Source organism: Balaenoptera borealis, assembly GCF_965194805.1.
Source record: "Balaenoptera borealis genome assembly, chromosome: 5".
NCBI lineage: Eukaryota > Metazoa > Chordata > Mammalia > Artiodactyla > Balaenopteridae > Balaenoptera > Balaenoptera borealis.
Genome location: NC_138862.1, coordinates 115303948 through 115321127, shown reverse-complemented (window position 1 = coordinate 115321127; position 17180 = coordinate 115303948). Strand labels below are relative to the sequence as shown.

Sequence of the window (17180 nt, the reverse complement as noted above, 5' to 3'; positions counted from 1 at the left end):
GGGTGAAAACTAGAGTTGTCTCAGGACTTAGTGACACTTTACCCAATGGAATTAAAAATTGAACGTGCAACACAATTACCTGGAAGCCTATTAAAACACAGACTGCTGGGCTCCACTCCCAAAGTTTCATATTCAGTAGGTTTGGGATCAAAAATTTGCATGTCTGACAAGTTCACTGGTGATGTTGATGCAGCTTGTCTGGGGACTGCACTTTGAGAACTACTGCTCTGCCTAGACAGACTTGGCACTCTTATGCTGAGGATGTAATTTTCAGTTGAAAGAAACTCTCCTTAGTGTTCAATCCTCCTCCGCTAGACAGCCTTCCGCAAATGAGGATACCCATGAAGGAGACGGCAGAAAAAACTTGTGTTGGCTTTGACCTGTGTCTCTGTGGACTGGTCTATTCTTGGTATTCCAGAGACAGCTCACTGGTACCAACCTAACTTTCAAAGAAATGTTGAAACCAAATGGAAGAAACGTGACTTCTGGTTTCTTACCATAGAGACTTTGGCTTGGGGAAGCCTGAGCACCTAAGTTGACTCTAGAGACATTTTATAGAATGAACATTGTTATGGGCAACAATGTTCCTCTACCCTTTCCTTTTGCACCTGAAAAAGCAACGTGGGTCACCAGCAGCTCTACTGGAGCCATCTGAGAAAATTTGGCCAGGGTTCTTGCTCTTGGTGCATCTGCTCAAACTGGCACAGTCTGACCCGGAAACACAGCTTCACCGTGTGCCACCAGTGTTGGCCATCAGTACTCTGCAGGCTTTGTCACATCGGACTAAGTGAACTTCCTAGAATTGCGTCATGCAGGACTCCTACCTAGCTGCAGAAACAATGCTAGCTCATTGCACGCTGGAAAAAAACCTCCAAACCTCCAATATTTCTCAATTCAGCAGTCGACTTCAGAAACATCATAGATCTAATGGGAAATATCTGTTTGTTTCTCTTTCTTTTTAAATCAAAAATAATGGGGGGATGACACAGTGCTTTTGCTTTTTAAGCATTTATTCATTATTTTGCCCTCTCGTTAACTGACTTAGACTGAATGAGAAACACATAGATAGATTTATTAGTCAGGCAGATGTGAATGTGGGATTCACCATAGATCAGTGGTTTTTAAAGGGTGGACCCCCAGATCAGCAGCATTAGTATCACCTGGGACTTTGTTAGAAATGCAGATTCTTAGGCCCCAACTTACTGAATCAGAAACTTTGGGGAGTAGGGCCCAGGGATAGGCATTTCAACAAGCCCCCCAGGTAATTCTGATGTGTAGCAAAGTTTGATAGGCACTGTTGTAAATGGTTTTATGTTATATCTTATCTATTTTGGTCTACAGAGGTGCTGAAATGTCTAAATTATGCTTTGCAGTGGTCTGATATGTAATTTCATACACATCTGCTTCGATTAAATGAGTCTTTGTAATAATAGTGAAAGCAATGATGATGTTAGCCAACATTTACTGAACACTTTCTGCATTACTATGTTGAAGATTTTACAAATAATATCTAATTTAATCTTACAGTAGTCTTGTGCTAATATCATCACTGTTTTACAAATAGGGGAATGGGACTCAGGAGCTTGGTAGACAGGCCTCTTAGAGGGTGGTTTCTTAGTATTTTGCTGCCTGGTGTACCCATTAGCTGTTTTAATGTGTCTCCCCTCCACCCCCACTCCCCCCAAATTCTCCTGATTTTGAGAGACTGTCTTTTTCTACTCCTGTCTCCTTCCCCCTTTTGTATCCTGTTTAAATATGTCAAGGATAATTATAATTTTATGTTTTTAGAGTCATTTTTCTCCCCAGCACATGTGTGTGGCACTAGATTGAACATTCTTCTCGCCAGGGAATTGGAAATACCGTCCTACAAATGCATGATTGAGGATGAAAGTAGTTGAAGAGGATTGAAGGACATGCCAACTGGCGATTGGTGGGGCAGCATGGCAGGGCGGGAGGGTGTAGCAGTGGGAAGGCTGGGCTGACTGAAACCCTGTGGGGTGCAGGTACCTTCCTTGTGCCCAGGGGCTCAGGCTCACTGTGATATCAGGAGGGTGGTTACCTCCTGTCTGCCTGCTTCCTCAAGTGTGAAATGGGCACTTTCGCCTCTCAGCAAACAGTAGTTTTTTCCCCACGCCCTGCCCACTCTCCCTTCCTGGGTCTTCACGCTTTGAGTATCTTGGCGTCCCCTCATTTCTTCCTTACTAAGCTGTAACAGACACGACAATCTATAGTTTATGTGTATATTACCAGTGTGTAATGTGTATATATGTGCATACTTTTATGTGTGTATTTATAGATTTTATTGAAGTATAAAATTTATTTGTTATGTTCACAGATCATAAAAGGTTATTTTGATATTTTAGAGTGAGTACATTGTTTTATTTATTTATTTTTTTAAACTTATCTAGGTTTTTTTTTTTTTTAGTGCCAAAGCTGTTTTCAAGTCTGTACGTTTTAGGAAGATAAATATGCAAGCTATAGAGTATTTTCTGTTTTACCAGTGTGACCTTTGGTTCACTTTCTCCATAGAATTAGTCGTCCTTGCTTGAAAAAAAGTATTTCTGGGCTGGATGGATTGCATGAGATGGGTTGACTATGCTGACGGTGTGGATCTGTGCTAATTCCCCTGTGTGTAATTTAAATTTATAATGTTTAAAGTATTTTAAATAATTTAGCTGGTTAGTCCTAGACCATAATAAGTTAACATGTGAACTTAAAGTTTTGCTATGCATAGGATCGATGTTTGTGATTCACTTTAAAGGTAAATACATACTTTACTAGGTATTAATAGGGTTAATTTATCCCAATAACAACAAAGATAAAAGCTTTTATCTATATAAATATATGTACAAATAGATACTAACTGTATATCTATGCCTACATGAACTTGCAAACCAAAACAAACTCACACTGACTTATAGGAATTATTGTCATAATTGAGTTTGCAGTTTTTAGAGGCAATTTTGATACATATCTACAAGCTTTTGAAATGTTTGTCCTGGGTGAATACCTTTTAAGCATTTTCTCTGATATCTCCTCATCACAAATGTATTTTGACAGCCACAGTCGGAAATCCTAAATAGTCATCAATGATAAAATTTCAGATTTGGAGCCCCAAACCAGCATGAGCAAATATATTACTATATCAACCAATTATAGTTCTCAAACCCAAAGTAACTTACTGAGGATGGGGACAGTCCAGTGTTAGTCAGCATTATTGCTGCCTAGCCCAGAATTCTCCTCTTCCATTCTCATGCCCCCTTCACACACACTGATGTTCTTTCATGGAAAAGCTGTTTCCTTACCTGTTTGTAGCCCTTCATCTGTGAGTCAAACAGCATTCATTTCAGAATATGTCTCAGTGGACGCTCCAAACTAAGACTGTTCTACGCAGAGTTCTTGCTCATCTTCAGGAACAGATGAAAATCAGGAACTTGACAGAAACCATGAGGTAGTCGGTCGACTGTCACTCTGCTGAATTGGTCAGTTAGAACTCACTCATGGTTGGGAAATGGAAACAAGGAGGAAGTGAGAGATGTTTGGATCTCCGTGGGTGTTGGGCTGGCCTCCGTGCTAGTTCCTTTCCCTCAGCAATCCATAAAAAAGCGTGGTCGGTTTTTTTTCGTTTTTTTTTTTTTCTTTCCTTCTTGAACTTTTTTCTACTTTTTTTTTTCCTCCCTGACGTCGCCATGTCATCTGGCACATGAACAGCCAGGCAACAACCTAAGCAGGTTTTCCTTTTAAACTTTGCCATTGCCAAATTCAACATGTGGTAAGAGGTGGAGAGCTGGTGGGGTCACTGAGGTAGCAAGACATGGCTAGCTACCACACCCTCCTAAGAGGGAGCTCTTGTGGAGGAGGAAAAACCTTCCCTCTACCCTTCTAGGTTCCTGGGGCCGGCCTCAGAATCACGTTGACATGAGACCGACTAAAAAGTTTAATAACATGTGTACCTGGGAGAGACCCAGGAAAACTGAGTGACTCACCAAAATGGCAGAAGCCACCAACTCAAACACCATCTTCAACCAAAGACAAGAGAAGATGTTGAGGTTGGTGGTCTGGGAATTCAAAGGGGAGGAAGGCAATTCACAGGAAGATGAAAGAAGAGCCAGTGTTTGGTAAACAAACATTTGCTGTACCGTACAGAGACAGCGGGACCCCGAGAGGCATTTTAACAAACAAATTCTGCTAGGTCCCTCCCTGTCTACACACCTGATTCATATTATACTGTAGGTATCTGTAGTGGTAGCTCCCTCCCTGGAACAGGTCCTCTGCCTAAATTCTTTTAGGCAGCTAGGGGGGTAGGTCAAAGGTTCCTGAGTCTGTGGGGCCTGGATTGTTTCCAGCTCAAAATAATCAGCAGGCCTAAGAGACACATTTTGGGGGGGCAGGTTTTGCTCCTCGTTCCTTGTCAGAGGCCACACAGTGTAACAAACAGGTCGTGAGCGGGGCTCCCCCAAAATGTGGAATTAGCATTTGAGTAAAGAAGCATTCTGGCATCCATGACCCCATCTGTTAGATAAGAGGTACTGTTATTATTTTTTTCCACATTAAAGCATTACTGACAAATCTTGGGTTGGCCAAAAAGCTCGTTTCGGTTTTTCTGTAAGATGTTATGGAAGAACCCAAACGAACTCTTTGGGCAACCCAACAGGTCACGAGTAGGACTTCAGATAAACTCATCATGCGTTCATCTTCTGCTAAGCGTGTGCTGCTAATGTTACTGTTGTGAAAGTGAGAGGCAGGAAATCTCTGTATTTTTGGTTTCTTTCAGGGTGTATAATATAATTTGTAATGTTCCAAGGAGTGCTTCAGTGTCTTTTCCCACTGAAAAATCGTGTGCAGTTAGAGATGGAAGTACTCAGAATTTGGCTGCGAATCCCTCATCAGAGTGTGTGACTCAGAACCAGATAAGAAAGAAATTCTGCCCTGGAAGGCTCTTTATTAGGCTGCTACATTGCAGGGGTGTTCTCTCAGGTGGTTCCATGGCCGAATTGTGGGCTCAGCTTAACGTGTCAAGTTCAATTTGACTTAAAAACATAACGTACATTTGCAGTCACAATAGTCAGTAGTACTTATTTCTATGCTCATGATATGCCAGGTGCTGTTCTAGGTACTTTACACGCACCTACTGTGTAGTGGGCTGTGTTCCAGGCACTGGGGATGAAGTAGTGACCAAATCAGACCCAGGTCCCTTCCCTCATGAAGCATATTTGCTTATTCTGAGTCTTACATACAAACCCAATAGTCACTCCTGATCCTTAATAGACTCAGCAGAGGCTCCGAGGGACCCAGAGCTGGTTTAGGGAAGCTTCCCACTTGGCTGTGCCTGGGCGCACCCATTCCCCCTCCCTCCCCAGTGCCCATAGAGTCCTGGCTGCTGCTTTGACCCCTGGGGCTCAGAGCACCTGTTTGCCTACAGAGGCTTGCTAGCTTCAGCTTGCACGGAGATCTGGTGGGCAAATACATGTAAGGACAAAGAGTCATAAGGACGATCACCAGGGCACATTGTGGAGTCTTTCAGATGTAAACATTATGCTGATTAAACGGATGATTTGGCACTAGCAGTCTCTAAACTGCGGCTCTCAAGACTTCCCTGACTTATCGCAGGAGGCTCTGTTTATTCTGAGGGTCTCAGAAACACCCATTATTTGTCCCCGTGCTCCCTTGTGCTTCTTGCCTTCTCCATGGGGTGCTCCATGTTTGTATGCAGCATGACTCAGGTGGAAATTATCATTAAATTAAATTCACTGGATCTGCTTGTTTTCCTCTTGATACCAGGTGTTGCAAAGTCCAAGGACAAAGGGATAGCCCTACAGGTGGTCACCTGATGGCAAGGTAGTCCAGATAAGTGGAGTAGACCAGGTGTAAGACTCTTGGGGACTGAGGAATTGTGGAGACGTGGAGAGCTCATGGCCCACCCAGGGGGTCAGCTGCTCAGCTAGACCTTGTCAGGGTCCAGTGTTGCCTCCTCTGTGGATGGGCCGGTGTTGTCAGAACCTCAAGTGGTGATTGCACTGTTTTAAACACTTTTTTGTGTTTATGTGTTTTAACTCGTTGGGTTCTCACAACAGCTCCATGAGCTGGGTGGGTTCCACCTCTTTCTTAATAGATGAGGAAACTGAGGCAGAGAGATGTCCCACAGCTCCTAGAGTTGGGATTTGGACCCTGGCAGAGCCGCTCCTGGAGCTCGTGGTCTTAACTGCACTTCTATGTCTCTTCTGGTTTCACATGCCATCTAAGTCAGACACTTTTCAAATTGTGTAGGCCTAATGTCTCGTGGGCCGAAACGGAACCTGACTGTGATTGTTTGGCTCATGGGAAGCCGGTTCGTGGCCTCTGCTTTATAGCAGTTGTATCGGCAGGTAGCCGGGGGACTCAGATGAACACTTGTCTGCAAGGACTGGATCAAAGCACAGATACACAACCTTTCCCACACTTGATTGCAGAACGCTTTCTTTGTATTAGATCCTTTTACAGCCAATTTACATAGGAACCATTTGAGGGACAACTCTTTGCATTTTTACAGATGAGAGAGTAGAACTTCGGAGAATTTAACGAAGTTGCTCAAGCGAGGAGGTGGCTGGGCTGGACTTTGCAGCCAGAGTTTAGATTCAGAGTTTAGGATTCCTTCCCCAGTTCAGTGGCTCTTTTCTACAACCACATGAACAGTGAACGCTGGTTTATTAATTCATCAAGCATCTGAGAGCCGGCTACTCTAGGTAGGACAGGCCTTGTTGGGAACACAGGCAAAGTGTATTTTCTCATCAGGAAATGCTGGTTGTACGCATGTATGACATTTTAATCTGAGGTAAAGAGAGTGATGGCAGCAAGTAAGTGGTGAGGCTAATAATGATGATAGATACCAAGGCGAGTGGTAGAGTTAGTGGTTAAGGCTGTGCTTGCCTTGGAACTGGGGAAGATGAAAACATAAGGATCCAGGAGGAACTTGGTGAGTTGTCTGTTCATCTTGTCTTCTCAAGATTGCATGTTTCAAGGCAGAGTGTGTGTCTTAGTAGAGTTTTTGGCTATAGGAGCTTACTGCCTGCAGGGTGAGGGCATGTCCTGTGGTTTCTCTTCAAATGTTTGGGAGACTTTTAAGAAAAACCTGGGGCTACCACCTCTTCACGCCTGGGCCCCTGGGTGCTCCTCCTTTCCCTCTGCTCACCTGGGGACCCTGAAGCAGTTCTGACTCTTTTAAGGTCATTGTTTATATACTTGACTGGCCATTGACACCAGCTGGGGAGCTTTAATATTGCAGATTCCAAGACCCTGCTTGAAATGAACCAGTCAGAATCCTTGTTTCTGGCTCAGGATTCTATATTTCCATAAGTGTCTGGGGAAGTCAGAAATGCGGCCAGGTGTGAGCCTCCCTGCCTTGCTGTTTTGGAGCCTCTGATCTTACAGCCCTTGGAGGAACTTTTATCCTCCGGGCAGATGTCCTGCCTCCTGTTTTGTCTAGCTCCCTCCAGCTGCCTGGCCCTTATCAGTTACTGCCATAGCTTTGGAAGCCCGTGCAGACCTGTGCCCTGAGAGCAGAAATTGTGATGATCAGAGGACCAGTTGGGTGGTATTAGTGAGAGGAGAGATTCATAGGGAGACCTTGAGACAGAGACTAGGGCTAGAACATCCACAGATTAGGTGAAACCCAAGGAGGAAGTAAGAATATCATCAGGGGCTTATGTAGCAAAAACAATAATGTCTGACTTCTCCTGGGGCCTTGAGTTTTATATTTCAGCCTGTCTTCTCTTATCATTTTTTTTCCCTGTTGGATGTCAATGAATGATATAAATCTGTCCTTACACTGTCTGTTGTTACTCCTTTTTAGCCGGGAAGTTTTAGGAGTGGAGTCTTCCTTTATTTATGCACCTTACCCTGTCACCCAGATTTTGAAAACTGGTCTCAGGTGTCCCAGAGTGTGGAGCTTGTGGAAACCTGGGCATATTTGTGAAAGACTCAGACGTATTTCAATGCAGGATGTAAAATTGGCCCTGCACCCATTTTGTATTTCCTTGAGATTTATGCTGGACATTTTGTGGATATGCTTAAATGTAAAGATTAGCTTGTACACATTTTTTCTCTATTAGAAATGGAAATAAGGATCTTATTAATGTTTGCAAAAATATTTTATCTTGACAAACTATTGATCCTATTTTGTGTATTTTAAAAAATAGGTATTTTGTTCTGATGATTAACGACGCAAATGACGTGGCTTTATTCAACACTAGACACCAGTTTCAATACAAAATAAATAAAATAATAACGATGATGGTAATAATAATAGTAGTAGTAGTAATAATAATAGGTAGAGGCCATATTTCCTGCTTCCAGGATTCCAAAAAGGAAAAAAGACAACATAATCGATGTTTTGTTTTCCTTTTGTCTCTGATGCTTTGATTTATGCCGAATAGTTCTATGTTCCCTCAATTTATTCCCATTTCCCTTTGTGGAACCCTAGGATTAAAATACCACGGGGCTTCATCCTGATTAATCGCAAAACCCTCCACATAACGGGGTGTGACCGCCACCCCCAGCCCACCCCATATGCTCACACATGCACACATTTCCTTTCCCCAGCATTGTTTCCAGGCGGGACTCTGCCTTGTCAGTTACAAGACTGGTTATATATAAACATCCCTTGTGTATTTGTACTACAAATAGAGTGAGTCTAATACAGGGAATCCTCCAAGGTCTGTTATTGTTTCCAGTCAATTTCCATCCAGCCTGGCAAGGACTGCCTTAAAAGCTGGTTTACTTACTTCTATAAATGTCTTATTTTGTTCCTTACTCCAAAATCTTTTCTTTTGGTACAAAAACAACTTTATTGTTATTGCCTTATCCCCAGTTTTTCCCACTTGCTTCACTGGACGGTTAGCCACACTAGAGCAATTTGCTTTTTTCCCACTTGCTGTCTTGGGGACTTACTCATGTTAGCCCTATATAATTATACCATTTTTTCCCCATAGCTTTGTAGTATCCCATAATTTATTTAGTCAGTCCCTACTGATGGACATTTAGATAGATATGAACATTTTCAATGAATCTATTTTAACTGAAGGAGCTATTTACTGGGTTACATCATTTTTAAAAAGTTAAAGCTTTGCTGACAAGTGATTTAGAGTGGGGTGTGTGTGTGTGTGTGTGTGTGTGTGTGTGTGTGTGTGTGTGTGTTGGAGAGGGGGTTATGTTTGCAGACAGGATTCCACTGGACATTGAAAAATATACTGGGTTAAGGATACAGAGGATTTTAGTACAAGGCTCAATAGAAACATTATAGGAAAGTGCAGAGAAATTTAAAGGAAATGAATTTAGGGAATTCCCTGGAGGTCCATTGGTTAGGACTTGATGCTTCCACTGATGAGGCCCAGAGTTCAATCCTCATGGCCAAAAAAAAAAAAAAGAAAAAAGGAAGTGAGTTTGGAAGTTGCCCTCTAAAAGGATCTGTGAAGGAGCTGGTGTCTGAAATGGTTCTTGCTTAGATGGCTCTTTTATGCCTAGAATGGGGTGAAAGTCAATCTGGGACGAAAAGAATGGTGTAAGCTAAGGCATCAGGGAAGGAAAGTCAGCAGAGGTGGGTGGGGCATAATGTGAGGATCTTAATTGTCATGGTGAGGCGTTCATAATTCACTGTACCATGACGCTTTCGAGCTTTGTGATAAAATAATTGAAGGTGTGCTTTAAAAAGTGTGATCTGGTAGAAAAACATGGAATGCAGACATGCCTTTTTGTGTTTCTCTATGTGAAGCATCAAATCCTGCCAAAGTCAGGGCATTGATTTAGGGTAGTGGAAGAGGGTGGCAGAAATTATGTCTTTAAAACATGATTAGTCACTATATTGTAAAACAGTGCTTTTTTTTTTTTTTTTTTTTTAATCTCTTGAAATGAGAGACAGGCTCGGAAATTCGTTGGCAGTTGTGTGCTTACCTTTATCTGAGAGTTATACTTGGAGAAACAAATGTCTGGTACAATATCTCCACCTTCTGGAAGATTGGCAGCAGTAACAGTTTATAAAAAGAATTGATATGTGCAATATTTACATATTTTGTAGACGGCTAACAAAAACCTCACTTTGAAATAGGCACTGACGTTGAGTCATGAGTTGAATACCTAGTCTCAATTAGTTGAATTGCTCAAACAGGTTTTCTGTGTTGCTAATATTAGATTGGGTTTAACCTTAAGAATCAGAAGGAATGAATTTCGTTTGATGATATTAACAAAGAGTCAACACTGAGAACTCATAGTCACAAAAATAAAATCTCATTGCATGTATTTCCTCTTCTATGTATGGATTTTTGGAAAGATGCTCATAAAGCCAAAGAGGGCATTTCCTTTTATCCCTCGGAGTCTCCAAAATGTATCCTTTCTCATTATTTCCATTCTGCTCCCTTCAAGACTCACTTCACCTGTCATTATCTCTGGGTGTTTCCCTGATAGCTTGGCATTGTTCATATACTTCCCACATGGCCTGTGTTTTTATATCAATCTCAGCTGGAGTGGGCAGTGGCTGCCTTGATTGGCTCGTTTTGGTCTCCCCAGTGCCCGCTCCTATAGCAGGCTCTCAGAAATGTTTGTTGAGTGAATGTGTGTTACCAAAACACACAGGGGAGAGGCAGGGAATATCCCGCAACTGTATGCTCTGGTCCTGTAGGTAAAGATAAGAGAGACGATGGAATTAATCTGAAAACAAGGACTGTGCATATTTTTAAATACTGTTATCCCAGTGGCATCAGATCATCTACTCATTTGTATCTGCCCACTTTTGAGTTCCTTCCGTAGGTTTCTGGACCCCCGACCTGCATAATGATTCATCCTAGGATGGGTCCCTTAGAGGATTGCATGCTGCTTTATAAGACGGTTTATTTGCTTAGCTCTCCGACTGCTCAGCTTTTTAGTAAATCGTTAGAACAAGTTAGGAAAATGAGCCTTCAGAAGTCACTGAGAGAAGCTTCGGCTAGAATGAGAATCTTTGGCCGGAATGAGACTCATAGAAAATGAATACTTCATTTTTATTATGTCGATGAAAATAATCAATAAACAATCTGTAATAGGAATAGAAAAATGTTTTATTTGAGCCAAACTGAGGACTAAAGCCCAGGAGACAGCCTCTCAGATAACTGAGGAACATGCTCTGAAGAAACGTGGTTTTCAGCACAGTTTTATGTCTTCTCAGAACAAAGAACATCAAACAAGTCAGGGATACATTCCTTCATGGTTTCCAAAAAAAGATCAGCCCATACACAGTGAGTCAGTGTGGCCTTGGCACCTGGGAAGGGAGTCTTGTCATGAAAGGAGGACCAACATTGGCACCCCAGGAAGGGAAGAATTTAATCCTTATTTTTAACAAGGGCCTTCTTTACTTCTGGTCTGTGCACCCTTTTCTTTAATAATTAAAGCAGGTGTACAGTGTATGTTTGATAGGCCACAAACAGGCTGTTCTGTTAGCACGACATTCAAGTCAACTCATGTATAAGGCAGAATGACTTCCCCATGCCTCGATATGTGAACCTTTCTTTTATCAGTTAGATAAACTTTCCCAGAGTTGTTCTGATAAACAGATGTCGCCTGTGCAGGCTGCGTGATGTGTGAAAAGCAGGCGCTAGCATGTTTGGGGGAAGGTTTTGTGGTGGGGAGACTTCAGGGAACTTGCCTGAGGTTAACTGAATGCTGTGGGTGAGGTCATGCAGGTTTTTGTTGTTGTTTATTCCCCACCAAGACTAAGCACACCTGAAATTTGAAGACTCCGTCTTCTTCTCTGTCCAGCAAACTGTTGTTAGCTAAAGCACACTTGTATGTGCTTCTGCCTTGTGTGAGTGTTGTGTGGTCATCTTCGGCAATTTAGTTTCCTTGGCGGCGTGACCGAGAAATTTTTCTGTAGTTTTAGGCCATTAATGCTGTAGAGAGCTACGTACCTGTTTAGTTAATATTTGGAGCACAGCAGTGATTCTTAGGCTGTTTTGCATGGACCAGTTGGTGTCATCAGAATGAAGAATCATTGAGGCCAAGTTTGTGTGTTTAGTCCTCAAACGAGCTGTTCAGGCAGCAGCTGTGCGTGTTGCCCTTGTCTTATTCCCAGGGATCACGAGGTGGGTTGAATGAGGACGTGTGGTTCCACTTGTGTGACTTCATCATGACTGGAAGGCTCGTTCGGATCTCATGTTCTACTCCTCCTTCGGGAGCCTAGCAGGCTTCCTGTAGAGGGTGTTTATCTAACCCGAGTTGTAGTTCGTTGGTGACGTCAGTGCCCTCAGTGGCCCAGCCTCCCGACCAGCCTGTTTGTTTAGTTGTGTCCATGGAGGCCTGTGGGTTGGAAGGACAAATGCAGCCTCCCTCTCTAAAATCCTGTTGAAATCATACCAATCATAAATTTTGTACTTAGTCGTTAATAGTGTGACAAAAGATTTGTGATGGTTTTGCTGTAGAGGAGAGAGAGAATTTAAATTAGAATTTAGCTTATGTATTCCTTCAGGAAGCCAGGGCAAATAAAAATACTCAATTTGGGTGAGCTGGGTTCTTTCCTGTTGCGTTGAACAAAGCCGCTAGCAGCGAGCACTAACCTAGAAACCGTGTTCCACCCACCCAGGAAACCTCCATTAGAGATCTTTGTTGAATAGCTGCTAATCCAGCATCCAGGGCTTCCCAGTTTGTGTTAGTAAACTGGATGGAAGAAGCTTCACCGTGGGGCCTCTCGTTGATGAAATGGCTGGATTCCCTGAGCCCTTTTTCCTTGTCCTAAGCTGCTTGTTTAACTGGGTAACGCAATCCTAATGTAGACGCGAATTTTCAGATGTGCTCTGCCTACAGGTTTGCCCACACTGTCTCAGTTTACACCCGTGCCAGCTCAGTAAGTGACACTTTCACTCTCAAAAGTTATCTAGGTTTTGATCATGAACTATATGCTCATCTGAATTATAAGGGAGTAAAATGATCACATATGTGTGATTGATAGGCTTAACTTAATGTTCTCTTAATAGTGAGTATAATCTTTCATATTTAGTAAAGAAATTATTGAGGCTTTGCTTAAGAGTGCTTCTCAACTTCAACCCCAGCCTTATCTTCAGTGGTGAAATAGTTTGTGTTCCTAGCATTCGGTAACATAAATAATTTGCAAGGCTTTTGGTCGTATCATTAATACCTTGAGGCATGCGTTTCGTTTCAGTATTGAGCCGTGGTTAAAACCAGAACTTCTGGAGCCAGGTGCCCTGAGTCTGGATCCCAGCAACAGCTTTTCTGACCTGTGTGACCTTGAGAACGTTAGGGTAATACTGGTGCTTCCTCAGGGGTTTATCAAGGGCATGAAGGTAGTTGATGCAGGTCAGGTGCTGAGAACGATGCCTGCTGTGTAGGGAGTGCCCAATAAAAGTTAGCTATTTTTATTTCATTAGAAAATAACCATTTAGTGTTAAAAGTACTAGGCAAGAAGAGTATGTGAGGGCCTGGCACAGAAGGGAGAACTTGAGGCCTCTAGCAGCAGTGCCGGCAGTTTAGAATCATGGTGCAGTTTGTTCGTTTTCTCCTCTCAGCTGGGCGTACGGTGGGGGGTGGGAACCAGGTTTGCTGTGCTCCCAGGTCCTTGCTGGTCCATGAGATGACACAGCCTCCCCTGGCCCGAGGCAAGCCCGATGCAGGGCCAGGCCGGGTGGAGGCCTAGCTTGCCCACTGTATCTGAGGGCGGATCTGCAAGATTAGGTGCAGGGCTGCTAATAGGGGTGAGGGAAAGAGGGGTCATAGGATGACTGAGAATTTCCAGTTCAGGTGCCTGGGTGGATGGTGACGCTGTTAATCAAGTTCAAGGGTTAAGGAGCCTCCTTGGATGAGGTAGAGAAAGTGATGCAGTCCATATTTTTATGGTCCCACACTACCACGCAGAGTGAGGTCTGTGCGTGTAGATAGGTTATATTATGTCTGGCTTTCATATCACTGTACTAAAAATAGGTTGAAATATATCTCACAGAAAGAGTGCATTGGGTTTGATGGGGTTGAGAAGCCCAGATCTAGATGATTCCAAATTTATATCATGTAAGTGTTCTGCCCAGTATTCATGTCCTTATATATTTATTCATTTTTCCATTGTGTTTAATGGTGGCATTTCTCTAGCTGCATAAAACAGCACATAAAAATCTAAAGACACTGGTGATATGGTTCAGGCTTTTTGAAGAAACACAGAGATATTTATTTTTGATACTTGACAGATGGCTTCACTGTTACTGAAAGTATTTTGGTATGGGCTAGTAGTAACAATCATGGGATGTGATGTTTAAGGTTTGTTTCTAAGGACCATTTAAAAATTATCATAGGTTAAGGAGCTGAGTCATGTTTGTTATACTAAATCTATTAGCCCTAGTTATACATGCTGTGTGTTTATATGTGTGCCCAGGTAAACATGTCTAGAGTGTTGTTGGAAAGTCTTATTTATAACATTTAAACCTAAACTTAGACTTGGAAGCTTTGGGCAATCTGGTGACTATTCTAGATTCTTGTTCCTAAGCTAGGCTGATTTAATCAGATGTGTGGCTCATTTCTGAGAACTGCTGCAACCAGTGGATATTCTCTGGCATTATTCAAAGAGAAATTGGCCACTTTATCAAGAACACTTGCCAGTGAAGCTGTTTGAAAGAAAGGAATTTCCAGTTTAGTTCCATATCTTGCGTTTTCAAATGAGAAGAAGAAAAGATAGGTGGTCTAATAGCCACATTACACCATTTTAAAAATCATTTTAGATGATTTCTTGTTATTGTAGCTTATAAGAAAAACTTCAGAATATTCAAAATAAAAGTTGCCATTTGAATCCCATGCATTTCTTGATACGTTAAAAATTTTAACACGGACAGTCTTATTCCTCCTTCTTCAACTCTAATAAATAAACTCTAATAAATCATTTTATATTTAATTAAAATTTTTTTGTACGTCAAGAAAGAGCAGTCAGTATTTGTTCCATTTTCCCTGTGAAATCCATGTATGTTGCAACCTTTTTAGTTTTTTTAACATCTGTAAGATAATTTCTTATAGGTATTAATTATTTTTTTAAACATTTCCATCATACATTTGTCTAGGCAGCTCCAGGACTGTTTTTTGTGTACATTAGCATTAAAGATGACCGAAGGAAGACTCGGGGGGCGGGGAAGGGTTAGGCCATGTAATTGTGTAGTCAGTCGGAAGCAGTAAATAGGACAGGAGTCGTTTTCTTCAGTTGTTTCATGAATTTTACCACTAGATGGTGCTAGAGGGCTGGGGACGGGAGCTAAGTCAGCATCTACCAGATGTTTATGTTGAAATTTGAAAATGTTTGATCTTAAGAAATACTTACTTTTATAATTCACTTAGATATAGCCAAAGATTATTGTAAATATAATGTTAGACATTTTTTTTTTTTTTACATGGTATGCGCCTAGTAAGTATTTATTGATTTGATAGCTGTCTTCTTGAGGTGTTCTGTCTGGGAGAAAAATCTCTATTTATGAGATTTAAGTGACCCCCAAGCTTTATTTTGCCCTTGTTTTTTTGTTTAGTTTTTTCTTGTATATCACATTTCTCCAAAGTGATCATAAAATTTGTGTTTTAGGTTGTACTGTCTCTATGCACAATTTTGGCTTAGCTATTTACCTAAATTTATGGATTTTCCTAGTTACCATTCCCTTGAAGCTTTAGCTGAGAAACAAAATTCTGGTATACTGTTTGGAAATGCGAATAAAATGGTATGAATGGTATAATGAATATAACAGAGTTAGTAATCCACTGAAGATTTTCTATTAGGTCAGTTTCTCTGCATGTAAGTTTTATGAGTAATAGAAAAATTTCTTTTTGAAAGTATCTGAATATGTTTCTCATTTGCATAAAATAAAGAATAACTTTGTTATTTATTGCTGCCTTAAGAGGGTCCTGAAATATTGACTATAATCCAAAGGCTTCATGTAAGAAATTTTAGATTTCAAGTTTAAGATTGTTTCCAAATTATCAATTAATTGAAAACCAGTCAAATAGAATTCTTGTTTTCTTCAATATTAATGCAGTAGTTTGTATTAACTTATGACACCAGCACAATATTTTATGCTATTCCTGTTGATATTATGTTAGTCATATAAATGATTCATTCTTGGTTGGCCTGGATAAGTAATTTTTGTGACCACGATGTGAGCATTGGTGTAAAAAACAAGCAGTATGATTCTGATGTTTTTGTAATATGGCTTTAAAAAAATAGGGATAATACTTTCTATTTTTTTCCTAAGTCAATGTTTTAACATGTCCCATTGATTTAATCATGTAATTTCAGAGAATAAAGCCACCCTTACATAAAATGTACCCACTAACTCTACAGCAATCCAGTTTTAGAAACATGAAAGTGGAATTGAAATATTTTAAGGACCTCTTAGACTGAGGCCTGAATTTTAGAGGATTAAATGAAGTCTGGGGTTTGGTAAATTTCAGAGCACCAAATGGAGCCATTTGATGCTATTAAAGATGGTAGGTTCTTAGTTTTTAGGTTCTAAGGTGAACATGCCTTTAACAGAATACACACACACACACACAGGGAAGTGGGTAATATCACTTTTGAGTGGGATATTTGACTTCTTTTTTGCTCACTTTAGCTTTTTAGAAGTTCGCAGATCGTTTACAGGAGTCTAAAGAAAATATTGTACTGTTTTGCATGTGTATGTCTGCTTTGTCTCCGTTAACCGGTAATGTTCCCTTTTCCTCAGCAAACATGCCTTCACTCCTGTTCTTTTAATGCTCCCCTTGGTTCCTTGTTGAGTGTTAGGAACAAATCAGGCATCTAGTCAGTGGTCAAGCAGCTGAAGGCTTTGAAAAAGAATGAAGGCTCAAAGGTTTATGTCGAAGGAGAAACTATTCTAAGATTTTAAAAGCTACTCAATCTTTTTTGACTTGATTTATTGATCTCCGTTCTTCAACTGAAGGTGTTACTTTTAAACGAATGATATCCCTATTAATGATGGGATATAGCTCAAAAGGAAGACTATTTTAAAACTCTAGTTTTTCTAAAATAAGGACTATTAAGTGGCTTTTGAATAAACTATATATACTTGATTATTAACCAAGCCTTCACATTCTCTTCCCTACCCTTAGTACATGAGGATTCAAATGCAGCATAGGGTATAATAATGGCAAACATAAGTTCAGAGTGTTTTATCCAAAATCTACTTGTCTTAATACTCTTTTTTTTTGTT

At 41.1% G+C, this 17180-nt stretch overlaps 3 protein-coding genes across 7 annotated transcripts in view; 1 reads left to right on the top strand and 2 right to left on the bottom strand.

The window, feature by feature from the left end:
- The window catches only part of MED12L (mediator complex subunit 12L), a 317353-nt gene that overhangs the window by 170380 nt on the left and 129793 nt on the right, over positions 1-17180 (top strand). The gene's annotated exons all lie outside the window — the stretch shown is intronic.
- The window catches only part of P2RY13 (purinergic receptor P2Y13), a gene marked incomplete at its 3' end in the record, with an annotated part of 53449 nt that continues 38050 nt past the window's right edge, over positions 1782-17180 (bottom strand). The window contains exon 4 of the mRNA XM_082394463.1: positions 1782-12413. The remainder of the gene's footprint in view (positions 12414-17180) is intronic.
- GPR87 (G protein-coupled receptor 87) overlaps positions 14887-17180 on the bottom strand; it is a 25256-nt gene continuing 22962 nt past the window's right edge. For all 3 annotated transcript variants that reach the window (XM_082394448.1, XM_082394447.1, XM_082394446.1), the window contains one exon: positions 14887-17180. This exon is cut by the window's right edge and continues 1712 nt beyond it. The gene's annotated coding sequence lies outside the window, so the exon portion shown is untranslated.